This window comes from Ranitomeya imitator, chromosome 2 (genome assembly GCF_032444005.1).
Source record: "Ranitomeya imitator isolate aRanImi1 chromosome 2, aRanImi1.pri, whole genome shotgun sequence".
Classification (NCBI taxonomy): Eukaryota; Metazoa; Chordata; class Amphibia; order Anura; family Dendrobatidae; genus Ranitomeya; species Ranitomeya imitator.
Window position 1 is genome coordinate 312,264,549 of NC_091283.1, and position 17,307 is coordinate 312,281,855.

The 17,307-nt window shown below is 48.1% G+C and overlaps 1 protein-coding gene across 1 annotated transcript in view; it reads right to left on the bottom strand.

Moving 5' to 3' along the window:
• The window catches only part of LOC138666462 (zinc finger protein 850-like), a 137,453-nt gene that overhangs the window by 94,743 nt on the left and 25,403 nt on the right, over window positions 1–17,307 (bottom strand). The gene's annotated exons all lie outside the window — the stretch shown is intronic.

A 17,307-nucleotide genomic window follows, 5' to 3' on the forward strand; every position in this document is an offset into this window, starting at 1 on the left:
TACAGAAGTCATTGAGCTATAGGTTGGATTGCTTCTAAAGGGGGAAAAAAAACCTCTTTAAATCTTCTTCCTTAGGGAGTGTGAACGAGCTGTGTCCGGAGTGTAAGTGTGAACGGCGGTGTGTGACTTGTGATTTAGTGACTTTGGAGTTTACAAGGGAGGAATTACTGAAATGCTGTTTGCATTTTATTAATACTCTACATTTCGGTTACTTATCTTTTTTGTCTGGTGCAATCCCCATTAGGAAATGTGCTCCACTATTGTTAATGCCATCCAGTGCACATCTTGCCACATGTATGCAGTCCTTGAGCAGCCGGGTGAGGGTGTATACTGCTGTGCGAGATGTGAGCACATTGTGCATTTGGAAGCCCAGGTTCTGGATCTAACTGGCAACACTGAGATCCACAGACAATATGGAAAGGAGTCTGCTGCTCACTGAGCTCAATGGGATAGATGAGGGGGGATGGTAGGATGGAGCTGCAGGAAAATGAGGCAGCTAGCTGGGTGACAGAAGGCAGGGTAAAGGGAAGAGTGCCAGGGAGGCTAGTCCTGATCTGGCTCACCCCAATAAGTTTGATAAGTTGGTAGATGAGGGGGTGTCAGTGCAGGGGTAGCACTGCTGCAGCAAGGCATGTCCACTGAAAGCCAGAGGAGAGACTGCTCCAGTAAGGAGGGAAATAGGAGAGCAGGGCAGGCCAGACAGGCACTGGGGTACTCAATTATAAGGGGAACAGATAAAGCAATCTGTCACAAAGATAGAGATCACCGAACAGTATGCTGTCTGCCTGGTGCTCGAGTCTGACACATCGCTGATTGGGTAGACAGATTATTGGGAGAGTTAGGTGGAAGGTCCTTAAAGATGATTTCAGGGAATTAGGCCGCAAGCTTAAAGCAAGGACCTCCAAGGTGGATATACTGCCTGTACCACGTGCCACGCCAAAGAGGCAAAGGGAGATTAGGGAGGTTAATAAGTGGCTCAAGAATTGGTGTAATAAGGAGGGGTTTGGGTTCCTGGAGAACTGGGCCGACTTCTCAGTTGGCTACAGGTTCTATGCTAGAGACGGTCTGCACCTCATTTGGGAGGGTGCAGCTGTGTTGGGGGAGAAAATGACTAGAAGGTTGGAGGTGTGTTTAAACCAGGGATTGGGGGAGGGTATTCATTTTATAGGAGGGTAAGATAGTGCAGATAGTGACCTGGGCACAAATAAAGAAATTGGGGATAGCATGGGGTGGAGTTAGAACAGTTAATAATTTAAGAAAGAATAGAGGTACAGAGATATACATAAAGTGATGTATACTAATGCCAGGAACTTCAGCAACAAAATGGAGGAATTCTAATTACCATATTTTTTGGACTATAAGACGCACTTTTTTCCTCCCAAAATGTGGAGCAAAATGGGGGGGGTGCGTCTTATAGTCCAAATGTATTGGCTCTGGCTGTGGTGGCGGAGTGGTATCGGAGGAGCAGTGGGTCACAGAGGCAGGAGCCAGCGGCTCTGGCTAACTCATATGCCCGCTGCTAAAGAGAAACGAATATGCACTGCATTCCATGCCCATGGGCGTGGTGGGCAATGAATATTCATTTCTTCCTGATATGATTGATTGGCCCCATCTCGTTGCTGATATGATTGGCTCCATCCTAGTCCTGGTATCCATGGCCCCATCAGAAAAGATTTTTTAAAAAAAGAAAATATTACTTACCTTCCTCCCAGAGGCATAGCTAAGGTTTTGGTTCAGGGAGGACGAAGCTTCTGAGTGGCCCCTAGCCAGGTAACCTTGATTACAACTGGGTGACGCACCCTAATAGTGGAGGAGAACTTTAGCAAACCGCGCTGTTGCTGAAAATAATCTCTATATAAAGACCAACATGGATATTACCGCCATGTGGTCAAAGGTAATAGCGGTCCTACAGAACATGTAAGAGATTACAGCACAGTTACAGATAATGACTTACTGCTGACATTCTTTCTGATGGCCCAGACCGACATGACAACTTCTTCCAGTCACAACTCGGCTGCAGAGAATACAACAAAGACACATTTCACTTCTCATATTTTCAGCACGTCACCATCTATTCCCAACCTGCACTAACTCCTCATCCTGCTGATACCCCAATACTGAGCCGCTGCTGCCATATGTGATGCTATTACTGCACCTGCTGTGTGGTACTTTGTGCCCTCTAAATTCTAAAGCACCCCTCTATAATATAGTAATGCCGGGTGCAAGTGCCCTAGGAAACAGTGCCCATATTTTGCCCCCTGGAAAGTAATAATGCCCTCTGTGTGCCCCTTTGATAATCACAGTAACCTGAGTTCCCCCTATAACAATAAGTGCCAACTTTACATTTAATAATGTCCCAAGTCTCCCTCCTGTACAGCTCCCCTATAAACAGTATTAACATAGTTATTAAGATTGAAGGAAGACTTTAAGTCCATCTAGTTCAACCCATAGCCTAACCTAACATGTCCTAACATGATGATCCAGAGGAAGGCAAAAAAAATACTCATGTGGCAAACAGTAAGCTCCACATAGGGGAAAAAAATTCCTTCCCAACTCCACGTACGACAATCAGACTAGTTACCTGGATCAATGCCTTATGAAGGAAACCATACCTCCCAACTTTTGAAGCTGGGAAAGAGGGACAAAGTTTGCGGCGCGCAACGCGCGCCTTGGCAAATGTTAGGCCACGCCTCTGACCACACCCATTCACTAGCCACACCCATATTCACGTCCCAACAACACCCATTTAGCACTGCTGATCACACTGTTCATAAAGAATAATTATAAACAAAAAAATATGGCCACACAGTGCTCCATACTGTATAATGGCCACACATGATGCTCCATACTGTATAATGGCCCCACATGATGCTCAATACTGTATAATGACCGCACATGATGCTCCATACTGTATAATGACTGCACATGATGCTCAATACTGTATAATGGCCACACATGATGCTCCATACTGTATAATGGCCCCACATGATGCTCCATACTGTATAACAGCCACACATGATGCTCCATACTGTATAATGACCGCACATGATGCTCCATACTGTATAATGACTGCACATGATGCTCCATACTGTATAATAGCCACACATGATGCTCCATACTGTATAATGACCGCACATGATGCTCCATACTGTATAATGACCGCACATGATGCTCCATACTGTATAATGACTGCACATGATGCTCCATTCTGTATAATGGCCGCACATGATGCTCCATACTGTATGACTGCACATGATGCTCCATACTGTATATTGGCTGCACATGATGCTCCATACTGTATAATGACCGCACATGATGCTCGATACTGTATAATTCATTTCAAAAACCTGACCGGCACATCCAAACATAGACTAAGTGTGAACAGGTGCTGAACCTAGAGTCGCCAACTCGTATATAGTTAAGTAAATAAGGCAGCGCACTGCAGCGCTAGAACATGCAAACTTGAAACACGAAACTTGAACTGCATTACTGCACTAGAAATATGAAAAATTAGAGCATTTAGCGCATAAAAAATGGCCAATTTTATGTGTACCTGGTAGCCCCTTTACGGCATCTCTCTTATACCAGGTCCTAAACTTGCCTTACCTCGCTGAGAATAAACGTCTCCATCTGAATGGGTACATGTGAAACCTCTTCCTAGACTAAAATTCTCTCTCTCTGTGGAGGGGTATTGGACCTGCTGTAATTAAAACACCTGTGGCTAGGAGGCGGAGTGCACGATCAGAAGGCTAAAGAATACATTTCAAAAACCTGACCGGCACATCCAAACATAGACTAAGTGTGAACAGGTGCTGAACCTAGAGTCGCCAACTCGTATACAGTTAAGTAAATAAGGCAGCACACCGCAGCGCTAGAACATGCAAACTTGAAACACGAAACTTGAACTGCATTACTGCACTAGAAATATGAAAAATGAGAGCGTTTAGCGCATAAAAAATGGCCAATTTTATGTGTACCTGGTAGCCCCTTTACGGCATCTCTCTTATACCAGGTAATAATGCCCTCTGTGTGCCCCTTTGATAATCACAGTAACCAGATTTCCCCTATAACAATAAGTGCCCACTTTACATTTAATAATGTCCCAAGTCTCCCTCCTGTACAGCTCACCTATAAACAGTATTAACATAGTTATTAAGATTGAAGGAAGACTTTAAGTCCATCTAGTTCAACCCATAGCCTAACTTAACATGTCCTAACATGATGATCCAGAGGAAGGCAAAAAAAACCTCATGTGGCAAACAGTAAGCTCCACATTGGGGGAAAAAATTCCTTCCCAACTCCACGTATGACAATCAGACTAGTTACCTGGATCAATGCCTTATCAAGGAAATCATACCTCCCAACTTTTGAAGCTGGGAAACAGGGACAAAGTTTGCGGTGCGCAACGCGCGCCTTGGCAAATGTTGGGCCACGCCTCTGACCACACCCATTCACTAGCCACACCCTTATTCACGTCCCAACACCCATTCAGCACTGCTGATCACACTTCATAAAGAATAATTATAAACAAAAAAATATGGCCACACAGTGCTCCATACTGTATAATGGCCACACATGATGCTCCATACTGTATAATGGCCCCACATGATGCTCAATACTGTATAATGACCGCACATGATGCTCCATACTGTATAATGACTGCACATGATGCTCAATACTGTATAATGGCCACACATGATGCTCCATACTGTATAATGGCCCCACATGATGCTCCATACTGTATAATGACCGCACATGATGCTCCATACTGTATAATGACCGCACATGATGCTCCATACTGTATAATAACCGCACATGATGCTCCATACTGTATAATGGCCGCACATGATGCTCCATACTGTATAATAGCCACACTGTTGTGAATTCCGCTCTTGGGCTCCCTCCGGTGGTTGTAGGTGGCACTTTTGTGAGTTCTGCTCTTGGGCTCCCTCTTGTGGTTTCTAGTGGTATGGCTGCTCCTTGGAGTTAGCTGTCTTCAGCTGCCTCCACTTATCGTCTCTTTTGCTCGGCTATTTAAGTCTGGCTCTTTCTTCAGCCAGTGCCACTTGTAAATGGTTCCTGGTTGGATTCACATCTCTTTGGAGTTCCCTGTTATCCTGACCAGTTCAGCTAAGCTAAGTTTTTGCTTGCTCTTTTCTGTCCATAGATTGTGGACTTATCCATTATGTGCTTTCTATGTTTGTCCAGCTTATCAGTGTGAATTATTTCTGTCTTGCTGGAAGCTCTGGGAGGCAGATTTGCCCTCCACACCTTTAGTCAGGTGTGGAGATTTTTTGTAAACTCTGCGTGGATTTTTGTAGTGTTTTATACTGACCGCACAGTATTCCATCCTGTCCTATTTAGCTAGACTGGCCTCCTGTGCTCATCCTGGTTTCATTCTGTGTATGTCTTTTCCCTCTCCACTCACAGTCATTATTTGTGGGGGGCTAATCTATCCTTTGGGGATTTTCTCTGAGGCAAGATAGTTTTCCTGCTTCTTTCTTTAGGGGTAGTTAGCTCTTAGGCTGTGACGAGATGCCTAGGGAGAGTTAGGAGCATTCCACGGCTACTTCTAGTGTTGTGTTGAGCTTAGGGACTGCGGTCAGTACAGTTACCACGTCCTTCAGAGCTCGTTCCATGTTGCTCCTAGACCACCGTATCATAACACCACACATGATGCTCCATACTGTATAATGACTGCACATGATGCTCCATACTGTATAATGACTGCACATGATGCTCCATACTGTATAATGGCCGCACATGATGCTCCATACTGTATAATAGCCACACATGATGCTCCATACTGTATAATGACCGCACATGATGCTCCATACTGTATAACAGCCACACATGATGCTCCATACTGTATAATGACCGCACATGATGCTCCATACTGTATAATGACTGCACATGATGCTCCATACTGTTTAATAGCCACACATGATGCTCCATACTGTATAATGACCGCACATGATGCTCCATACTGTATAATGACTGCACATGATGCTCCATACTGTATAATGACTTCACATGATGCTCCATACTGTATAATGGCCGCACATGATGCTCCATACTGTATGACTGCACATGATGCTCCATACTGTATATTGGCTGCACATGATGCTCCATACTGTATAATGACTGCACATGATGCTCCATACTGTATAATGACCGCACATGATGCTCCATACTGTATAATGGCCGCACATGATGCTCCATACTGTATAATGACCGCACATGATGCTCCATACTGTATAATGACTGCACGTGATGCTCCATACTGTATATTGGCAGCACATGATACTTCGTACCGTATAATGGCCACACATAGCTACTCCTTCACACGCGGCTGCGCTCCGTACACTTTGCACACATGGCTCCACTCCATACATCTCTGTCACGCCCGCACATACTTACCCGGCTTCTCCCATCCCTCGGCGCGCTCACGATCCTGTCCCGCGCCGCTCTGCCTCCTCCTTTGCCGGCTCTCGGCGTCTGGTCTCTTCGCGCATGCGCGGTCGCGTCTCCCCCGTCGCTGAGCCTTCTGGGAGGTCGCGACCCGGTGGCTCCGCCCCAACATGGCGGCGCCCATCGGGTATTTCTTCCCGGCGTCTTCCTAGGTAAGACGCCTTTGCTTTGTAGGTGCACTGTCTGCCGTCAGTGTCCCTATGCCCTAGGCTCCCCTGTACCAGTGTCTTTTCTCAGCCCAGTCCTTGCTTTGTCTCTGTATCCTGCCAGTCCGTGTTCCTGTTGTATCCTGCCAGTCCGTGTTCCTGCTGTATCCTGCCAGTCCGTGTTCCTGCTGTATCCTCCCAGTCCGTGTTCCTGCTGTATTCTGCCAGTCCGTGTTCCTGTTGTATACTGCCAGTCCGTGTTCCTGCTGTATTCTGCCAGTCCGTGTTCCTGCTGTATCCTGCCAGTCCGTGTTCCTGCTGTGTCCTGCCAGCCCGTGTTCCTGCTGTATCCTGCCTGTCCGTGTTCCTGCTGTATCCCGCCAGTCCGTGTTCCTGTTGTATCCTGCCGGTCCGTGTTCCTGCTGAGTCCTGACGTTCCGTGTTCCAGACATTCTTTCAGTTAAGTCTTGTTTTCCTATTATTCCCTGCCATCCTTATAGCCTGTGGTTTCCTTCTTTATTTTGGGTCGTCCCTTTGGCTCTAGCTGTTGTGTCTCCATTCCCCCGAGGTCCTGCTCCTAACACTCCCTGTATAGGGGGTGATTCCATCTGGTCCGCTCGACCCCGGGGGCTCTAGAGTCACGACCCAGAGGGTCCACTCTCGGATTTCTGTCCGAATACTTACAGGAAGCAAAGGCCATGGACCCCGCTGGGGCCTCTGCTACGCAAAAAGAGCTACTCTTTTTGCGGGAGAATCAGTCCCGTATGATGTCCTTTATGAAGGCTATGGATTCTCGTTTGTCCACGCTCCAGTCCTCCGATCCTGGCAACGCCGCTCTACTCATTGGCTTACAGCAAGAGTTAGCTCAGCAGCGTGACACCCAGGCCCATATACTTCGTTATATGTCTTCTATTGACGATCGGCTGCTTTCCATCCAGACAGCCGCTTCTACGTCTGCTCCTGCTTCCCACCCTCCACCCCGCTTGGCTAAACCGCCTCGGTACAATGGGGATCCTAAGTCCTGCCGAGGATTTCTAAACCAATGCCGTCTTCACTTTGAGCTTCTGCCCCAGCATTACCCGACGGATCGGTCCAAAGTTGCGTTTTTGATTTCCCATCTAGAGGGTGACGCCTTGGCATGGGTTAATCCACTCTGGGAGCGAGACGATCCCCTAGTCTCCCGGTTGTCTGAATTTTTGGAGACTTTCCGTCTTGTCTTTGACGAACCTGGACGACTGGCCTCTACAACTGAAGCCCTATTCTCTCTCCATCAGGGATCGTTATCCGTAGGCCAGTACGCTATTCAGTTCCGCACCCTCTCCTCTGACTTGGGCTGGAACAATGAGGCATTGGTGGGTGCTTTCTGGCGGGGTCTCTCTGGGCGCATAAAGGATGAGTTAGCTGGTCGGGATACCCCTACGGTTTTGGAGGAATTAATTTCCTTAGCGACCCGTATTGACCTTCGGTTCCAAGAACGCGCTCGCGAGCGGAGGTCTCTTCGTCCTTCTTCTGCCACCCGTAAGCCACTCAGTCCACAGCCTAGAACCTCCTCTCAGGCGTCCGCACCGGAACCTATGCAAGTGGACCGTCTTAAAATGTCCGAACAACGTCGTAAAGAGAGGCGCACTCAGGGGTTATGTTTTTACTGCGGAAGTGCTGCTCATTTATTGCGCTCTTGCCCTGAACGTCCGGAAAACTCCTCCGCCTAGGTCAGGTAAGAGAGGCCTCCCTAGGTGTGTGTGATTCCTCTCAACCCCTTACTTTGTCCGTTCTTTTGCATATTGCGGGCAAGGGCGTTTCTCTGGATGCGTATGTGGATTCGGGCGCTGCAGGGAATTTTATTAGGTTGGAAGAGGTTTTGAAATTCTCCGTTCCAGTCAGAACCTTAGAGGCTCCTGTGATTCTAGCATCTGTGGATGGTAAAACCTTTACAGGAGACCATTACTCAAGTGACACTTGAGGTGGAACTTCAGGTTGGGGCTCTGCACAAGGAGAGAATTGCATTTTATGTTTTAGCGGGTCTGTCTCATCCTATGCTCTTAGGTCTTCCTTGGTTACGGAGCCACGAGCCCATTTTAGATTGGCGCAATGGTAATATCTTGCGCTGGGGTGAGCTTTGTCGGGAACGTTGTCTGCTACCGGTGCGTCCTGTGGGATATTCCTCTAATTCTTCTCCTTCTTCCTTTCCCGCCTTACCCTCTGTCTACAGCGCTTTTTCTGATGTCTTCAACAAGAAGGAGGCTGAGGAGCTTCCGCCTCACCGTCTCTATGATTGTCCCATAGATCTCGTGCCTGGAACTAACCCGCCCAGGGGCAGAATCTATCCTCTCTCTCCTGCTGAGACTCAAGCTATGTCTGAGTACATTCAAGAAAATATTGCTAAAGGTTTCATCCGCAAGTCTTCTTCTCCGGCCGGAGCAGGGTTTTTTTTCGTGAAGAAGAAAGACGGTTCCCTCCGTCCCTGCATTGATTATCGAGGCCTAAACAACATCACGGTGAAGAACAAATATCCTCTGCCACTCATTCCGGAACTCTTCGACCGTCTTCGGGGTGCGCAAATCTTTACCAAATTAGATCTACGTGGCGCATACAATCTGGTTCGTATTCGTGCAGGCGATGAGTGGAAGACCGCCTTCAATACTCGTGACGGTCACTACGAATACTTGGTTATGCCGTTTGGTCTCTGCAACGCCCCCGCGGTTTTCCAGGAATTTGTGAACGATGTATTTCGGGATCTCCTCTACTCCTCAGTCGTGGTTTACCTTGACGACATCCTCATCTTCTCTCCAGATCTCTCCACTCACAGGCGAGATGTCCGCCGAGTCCTGCAAAGGCTAAGAGAGAATCATCTGTTCGCTAAGATTGAAAAGTGCGTCTTTGAACAGTCCTCTCTTCCCTTCCTTGGGTATATTGTCTCAAGATCTGGCTTAGAGATGGATCCAGAGAAGGTTTCTGCTGTCCTGAATTGGCCTCATCCTCTTGGAACAAAAGCAATCCAACATTTTCTTGGCTTTGCCAACTACTATAGACAATTTATTCCTCATTTTTCTTCCATGACCAAGCCTATCTCTGCCCTAGTTCGCAAGGGAGTCAATTCCAGCCTTTGGACCCCTGAGGCTGAAGAGTCTTTTTTGTCCCTTAAACAAAGTTTCGCTACGGCCCCTGTGCTTCATTGTCCTGATGCTAATAGACCGTTTGTCCTTGAGGTCGACGCATCTTCTATTGGAGCTGGAGCAGTACTTTTGCAAAGATCTTCGTCCGGACGTTTGGTGACCTGTGGTTTCTTTTCTAAAACTTTTTCCGCTCCTGAGCGTAACTACTCTATAGGGGATAAGGAGCTATTGGCTATCAAGCTATCCTTGGAAGAATGGCGTTATCTTCTTGAAGGGTCTCTTCATCCATTCATCATTTACACTGACCACAAGAATCTGGCCTATATTCAGTCTGCCCAAAGACTAAATCCACGACAAGCCAGATGGTCTTTATTCTTCGGACGATTTGAGTTTGAACTTCATTTCCGACCTGGAAATAAGAATGTCAAAGCAGATGCTCTTTCGAGATCCTTTCAACCTCAGGACATGGAGGATTCTCCGGCTCACATCATTGATCCTGCGAGGATCGTCACTCTTGCTCCTCTAAGAGTGATTCCTACTCCTCCTGGCAAGACTCTTGTGGCTAATCAAGACAAGGAGAGAGTTTTACGTTGGGGTCACTCCTCCAAAATTGCAGGACATGTAGGAGTCAAGAAGACACTGTCTCTTATCTCTCGGCACTACTGGTGGCCATCTCTCCGTCAAGACGTCACCAAATTCATCGCTTCTTGTCCTTCTTGTGCTAAAAATAAAGTCCCTAGGCAGCTTCCCTCCGGTCTCCTGCATCCTCTGCCTGTGCCTTCCGTTCCATGGAGTCATATCGCTATGGACTTCATCACTGATCTACCTTCTTCCTTGAATTGCTCTGTCATCTTGGTTGTTGTAGATCGGTTCTCTAAAATGGCTCACTTCATCGCTTTGCCTGGTCTGCCTTCCGCTCCTGAGTTGGCAAAGATCTTTTTACACCAAGTCTTCCGTCTTCATGGTTTTCCACATCATATTGTCTCAGACCGTGGAGTACAATTTACCTCACGTTTTTGGAGAGCTCTCTGCAGTCTATTAAAGGTTAACTTGGACTTCTCTTCCGCCTATCACCCTCAGTCCAACGGACAAGTGGAGCGAGTTAATCAAGTTCTGACTACATATCTGCGACACTTCACCAATGCACACCAAGATGACTGGGTCTCTCTTCTCCCTTGGGCTGAATTCTCTTACAACAATCTTCCCAGCGAGTCTTCCTCCAAATCTCCCTTTTTCGTAGTCTATGGTCAACATCCGAACATTCCTCTTCCTGTTTCTCTTTCCTCGGGGGTACCGGCAGCGGATTTCTTGTCCCGGGAATTCTCTATGATTTGGAATGAGACCAAAGTGGCTCTTGAGAAAGCTAGCCTTAATATGAAAAGGTTTGCTGACAAGAAGCGTTTGGATGCTCCGCCATATTCTCCGGGTGATAAAGTTTGGCTCTCCTCTCGCTATATCAAGCTTAAAATTCCCTCTTACAAACTGGGTCCTCGCTACATTGGTCCTTTTCCTATCTTGAGTCGCATTAATGATGTCTCTTATAAGTTGAAGCTACCTGCCTCTTTGCGCATCCCCAATGCCTTCCATGTGTCTCTTCTTAAACCCGCAGTCTTTAATTGTTTTCACTCCGCTACCTCTTCCTCTCCTCAGCTCTGTACTTCTGATGGAATCTTTAATGTTAAAGATATTCTTGCCAAAAAAGTAGTTAGGGGTATAACTTATTTTTTGATTGATTGGGAGGGATTTGGCCCTGAGGAGAGGTCCTGGGAGCCCCGAGAGAACATCAACGCTCCCCTTATCATGAAAAGATTCCTTTCTAGCCTTAAAAGGAGGGGGACTAAGGAGGGGGGTACTGTCACGCCCGCACATACTTACCCGGCTTCTCCCATCCCTCGGCGCGCTCACGATCCTGTCCCGCGCCGCTCTGCCTCCTCCTTCGCCGGCTCTCGGCGTCTGGTCTCTTCGGGCATGCGCGGTCGCGTCTCCCCCGTCGCTGAGCCTTCTGGGAGGTCGCGACCCGGTGGCTCCGCCCCAACATGGCGGCGCCCATCGGGTATTTCTTCCCGGCGTCTTCCTAGGTAAGACGCCTTTGCTTTGTAGGTGCACTGTCTGCCGTCAGTGTCCCTATGCCCTAGGCTCCCCTGTACTAGTGTCTTTTCTCAGCCCAGTCCTTGCTTTGTCTCTGTATCCTGCCAGTCCGTGTTCCTGTTGTATCCTGCCAGTCCGTGTTCCTGCTGTATCCTGCCAGTCCGTGTTCCTGCTGTATCCTCCCAGTCCGTGTTCCTGCTGTATTCTGCCAGTCCGTGTTCCTGTTGTATACTGCCAGTCCGTGTTCCTGCTGTATTCTGCCAGTCCGTGTTCCTGCTGTATCCTGCCAGTCCGTGTTCCTGCTGTGTCCTGCCAGCCCGTGTTCCTGCTGTATCCTGCCTGTCCGTGTTCCTGCTGTATCCCGCCAGTCCGTGTTCCTGTTGTATCCTGCCGGTCCGTGTTCCTGCTGAGTCCTGCCGTTCCGTGTTCCAGACATTCTTTCAGTTAAGTCTTGTTTTCCTATTATTCCCTGCCATCCTTATAGCCTGTGGTTTCCTTCTTTATTTTGGGTCGTCCCTTTGGCTCTAGCTGTTGTGTCTCCATTCCCCCGAGGTCCTGCTCCTAACACTCCCTGTATAGGGGGTGATTCCATCTGGTCCGCTCGACCCCGGGGGCTCTAGAGTCACGACCCAGAGGGTCCACTCTCGGATTTCTGTCCGAATACTTACAATCTCATACACACACGGCTCTGCTCTGTACACCTCGTACACATTCAGCGCCGCTCCATACACCTCGTACACATTCAGCTCCGCTCCATACACCTCATACACACACGACTCCGCTCCATACATCTCGTACACACGGCACTACTCCGTACACCTCTATACACATTGCACACGCTGCTCCGCTCCGTACACCTTGCACACACACAGCTCCGCTGCATACACCTCATACACATACGGCTCCTCTCCATACACCTCGTACACACACGGCTCCGCTCTATACACATTGCACATGCTGCTCCGCTCCGTATACCTTGTACACGCATGGCTCTGCTCCGCACACCTTGTACACACGTGGCTCTGCTCTGTACACCTCGTACACACGCGGCTGTGCTCCGTATACCTCGTACACACGGCTCCGTACACCACTTACACACAACTCCGCTCCGTACACCTTTCACATGCTGCTCCGCTCCGTACACATGCAGCTGTGCTCCGTACACCTCGTACACACGCGGCTGTGCTCCGTACACCTCGTACACACGGCTCCGTACACCACTTACACACGACTCCCCTCCGTACACCTTTCACATGCTGCTCCGCTCCGTACACACGCAGCTGTGCTCCGTACACCTCGTACACACGCGGCTGTGCTCCGTACACCTCGTACACATGGCTCCGTACATCTCTTACACACGACTCCGCTCTGTACACCTTTCACATGCTGCTCCGCTCCGTACACCTCATACACACGCAGCTGTGCTCCGTACACCTCGTACACACGGCTCCGTACACCTCTTACACACGACTCTGCTCCGTACACCTTGTACACACGCGGCTGCGCTCCGTACACCTCATGCACATGGCTCCGTACACCTCGTACACACGACTCCGCTCCATACACCTTTCACACGCTGCTCCGATCCATACACCTCGTACACACACGGCTCTGCTACATCCACACTATAAACACCTCCTGACCTCACACACATACACTTACCCTCCTCCGGCGCCCCTGGCAACTAAGGCTATGTTCACATTAGCGTTCCGCTAATGTGCGTCGCTGTTGCATCGGCGACGCAGCGGCGACGCACCCCTATGTTTAACATGGGGGACGCGTGCGTTTTTTTTGTTGCGTTTTCCGACACGTGCGTCGTTTTTGACGCTAGCGTCGGACGCAAGAAAATGCAACAAGTTGCATTTTTTGTGCGTCCGATTTTCGTCAAAAAACGACGCACGCGTCGCAAAACGCAGCGTTTTTGCGTGCGTTTGCGCGCGTTTTTTGATGCGTCGTGCGTTGCGTCGCCGTTGCGTCGCCGACGCACCGGCGCGCAACGCTAATGTGAACGTAGCCTAACAGAGTCCTGTACAAGGATGTCCTCCCGATCATGTGACCCCCTGACTCCTCCCATCCTGTGACCTCATCACAGGTCCTGTGCGCACAGAGCAGCCATTATGTGGTTTGCTGCTGTGCGGCCGGGTGCAGGGACTCAGGGAGCTCTCAGCTGACCGGGTGATCATACACACACCTCCCAACCAGTGCGGGACAATTAATGTCCCGCCCGGGATCGCGGGGCTGACTGTCAAAATCAGGACAGTCCCACTGGATCCGGGACGGTTGGGAGGTATGGGAAACTAGTGTAAATAACCTGTAACATTATACTTTTCAAGAAAGGCATCCAGTCTCCTCTTAAATTTTAGTAATGAATCACTCATTACAACATCATATGGCAGGGAGTTCCATAGTCTCACTGCTCTTACAGTAAAGTATGATGCACTCCTATACACAGTATAATGCCCCCTCACTGTATAGTATCACCCACACTGTATGGTGGCCCCCTAGATAGCCTCCATATAGTATAATGCACCAGATAGTCTTCAATATAGTGTAATGAACTCCCCATAGGCCTACTCTATATTGTATAATGCACACCCATAGGCAGACTCTATAGCATAAGGCAGCCCCCATACGCAGACTCTATAGCACAAGGAAAGCCCCCATAGGCAGACTCTGTAGTATAAGGCAGCACCCCATAGGCAGACTCTAGTATAATGCAGCCCCCATAGGCAGACTGTAGCACAAGGCAGCCAACATAGGCAGACTCTATAGCACAAGGAAGCCCCCCATAGGCAGACTCTAGTATAAGGAAGCCCTCATAGGCAGACTACTGTTTAAGGTAGTCCCATAGGCAGACTCTGTAGTATAAGGCAGCCCCATAGGCAGACTCTGTAGTATAAGGCAGCCCCCATGCATGGGCAGACTCTTTAGTATAAGGCAGCCCCAATAGGCAGACTATGAAGTATAAAGTCCAAAAACAGAGAAAAGCAAATTCGGAACTGCTGCACCACCGTGGTCTCTTCGCTTGAACAAGTCTGCAGAGACCATTCACACACTATATTAACGCCACACACCCCAAGGAACGGGTGCTCAATCCCGTACGAATATAGAGCTCAATGGAACAGTAAAAGAAATAAGGAAGGCACTCACCGTTACCAAAAGTGGAAGCACTCCTGCGCTTCATGAGGACCCATTGAAGCGCAGCAGCGCGAATCGGCCTTTGTCTACACTCTCTGCATTACTCCTGAGCTTATGCTTTTTTATCCATGAAATAAAGACTTCCACTTTTGGTAACGGTGAGTGCCTTTCTTTTTTTTTTTACTGTGCCATTAGACTCTGTAGTATAAGGTAGCCCCCATAGGCAGACTATGTAATAAGGCAGCCTCCCATAGGCAGACTCTGTAATAAGGCAGCCCCCACATAGGCAGACTCTGTAATAAGGCAGCCCCCATAGGCAGACTGTAATAAAGTCAGTCCCCCCCATAGGCAGACTCTGTAGTGTTAGAAAAGGGATTCCTAACCTACTCAGGTGTTCTGTCTTAGGTACTCAAGCGATGAAGCAGTAATCAGAGAGACACACTGCTTGTTGTCTTTCCAAATAGTCTCTGTTTTCCTTGGGGGAGTTAGGGTGTTCTCTTATAGTACAAGATCAAAGGGAAATGAGGCATTACACAATAATATGGCAGAAATATGTATTATACAATGGGTTGTCAAACACATCAAGAGAATCTGGGTGAAGAAATAGAATTCTTGGGTGATTACAGACCATATGGAAAACAACAACATGTATTTGACAATTTCTGGGAATTGTAGGAACTGACCGTTGGCCATAAGAATGTCTGCACATAGACAGATGATAACTGGAACCTAGCCCATTCTTGCATAATATTATTTTCTGGGGCAGCACGGTGGCTCAGTGGTTAGCACTGCAGCCTTGCAGCGCTGGAGTCCTGGGTTCAAGCCCCACTAAGGACAACATCTGCAAAGAGTTTGTATGTTCTCTCCGTGTTTGCGTGGGTTTCCTCCGGGCACTCCGGTTTCCTCCCACACTCCAAAGACATACTGACAGGGATTGTGAGCCCCAATGGGGACAGCAATGATAATGTGTGTAAAGCGCTGCGGAATATGTTAGCGCTATATATAAAAATAATTTTTCTTCTATTTTATTCAGAACAGAAATTAACCACTTCTTTAACAACTCACCTCTTTTTTTCATCTGGTCTACGTTGCCCTAGCTAATCCCTTCCTGTTACTCAGGTCTGCAAGATAACCCTACATCACAAAATACACGGCTTATCCTATGTGTATCATGGGATACCAGTCTTACTACTTATCCATTCAGATTATAATTGAGTTGCTCCTTTCATTTTGGTGTTGGTGCTGTGTGGCGGCCATTGTTGCTGTGGCTTTGTGCTGGTGGGGCGGCGCGGTCTGGAGTCTTGGGGACTCAGTCTTGCAGCATGGGTGCTGTGGGGCAACAGGCCGTCCGCCCTGCTGGTGCATGGCCGCTGTGGCGGTGGGCGCCGCACGGCTCCGCTCCGTTAGGGCGATAGGACCCACTACGAGGTTTGCCGTGAAGTGGCAGTGGGCTTCATACAGTCTGATCAGAATGTTAAACTGAAAACCTCATATTCAGTTATATTAATTTTTGCCTAGCGGCTTTAGATCAACGTATGATTTTGGGATGTGCGGTTCATGCTTTTTTTTTTTCTTTTTTGCAAAGCATGTTCTAGTCTTCTTCTTGGACTAGCACTCCTCCCATTTGGCACAGGTGATTTTAATTAGCAGGAGACTGCAAAGTAAGGGGTCTAGCCCATTTTGGCTCTCACTGAAGAGCTGGAGGAAGGTGAGTTTAAGTGCTCCTTTCATTTTGGTGTTGGTGCTGTGTGGCGGCCATTGTTGCTGTGGCTTTGTGCTGGTGGGGCGGCGCGGTCTGGAGTCTTGGGGACTCAGTCTTGCAGCATGGGTGCTGTGGGGCAACAGGCCGTCCGCCCTGCTGGTGCATGGCCGCTATGGCGGTGGGCGCCGCACGGCTCCGCTCCGTTAGGGCGATAGGACCCACTACGAGGTTTGCCGTGAAGTGGCAGTGGGCTTCATACAGTCTGATCAGAATGTTAAACTGAAAACCTCATATTCAGTTATATTAATTTTTGCCTAGCGGCTTTAGATCAGAGTATGATTTTGGGATGTACGGTTCATGCTCTTTTTTTTTTTTTTCTTTTTTATAATTGAGTTCCTTCTAACCCTATTTCTATCAAGGGATTAATATGACGGGATGATATAGATATATTTTTATGACATTATATAATATAGACATTTTTATTAATATATTAAAATATGTTAGAATATAGAATATAGTTTGTATGTGTTAGTATAATTCATAGAGTCCATATTGTCAATGAGTCTTTGTAAGTTCTCTGTGGGTTCTTTGTCTCTTATCAGACCATTGGTCTTCCACAATAAATACAATCAGCCAAATCTACTGAAGT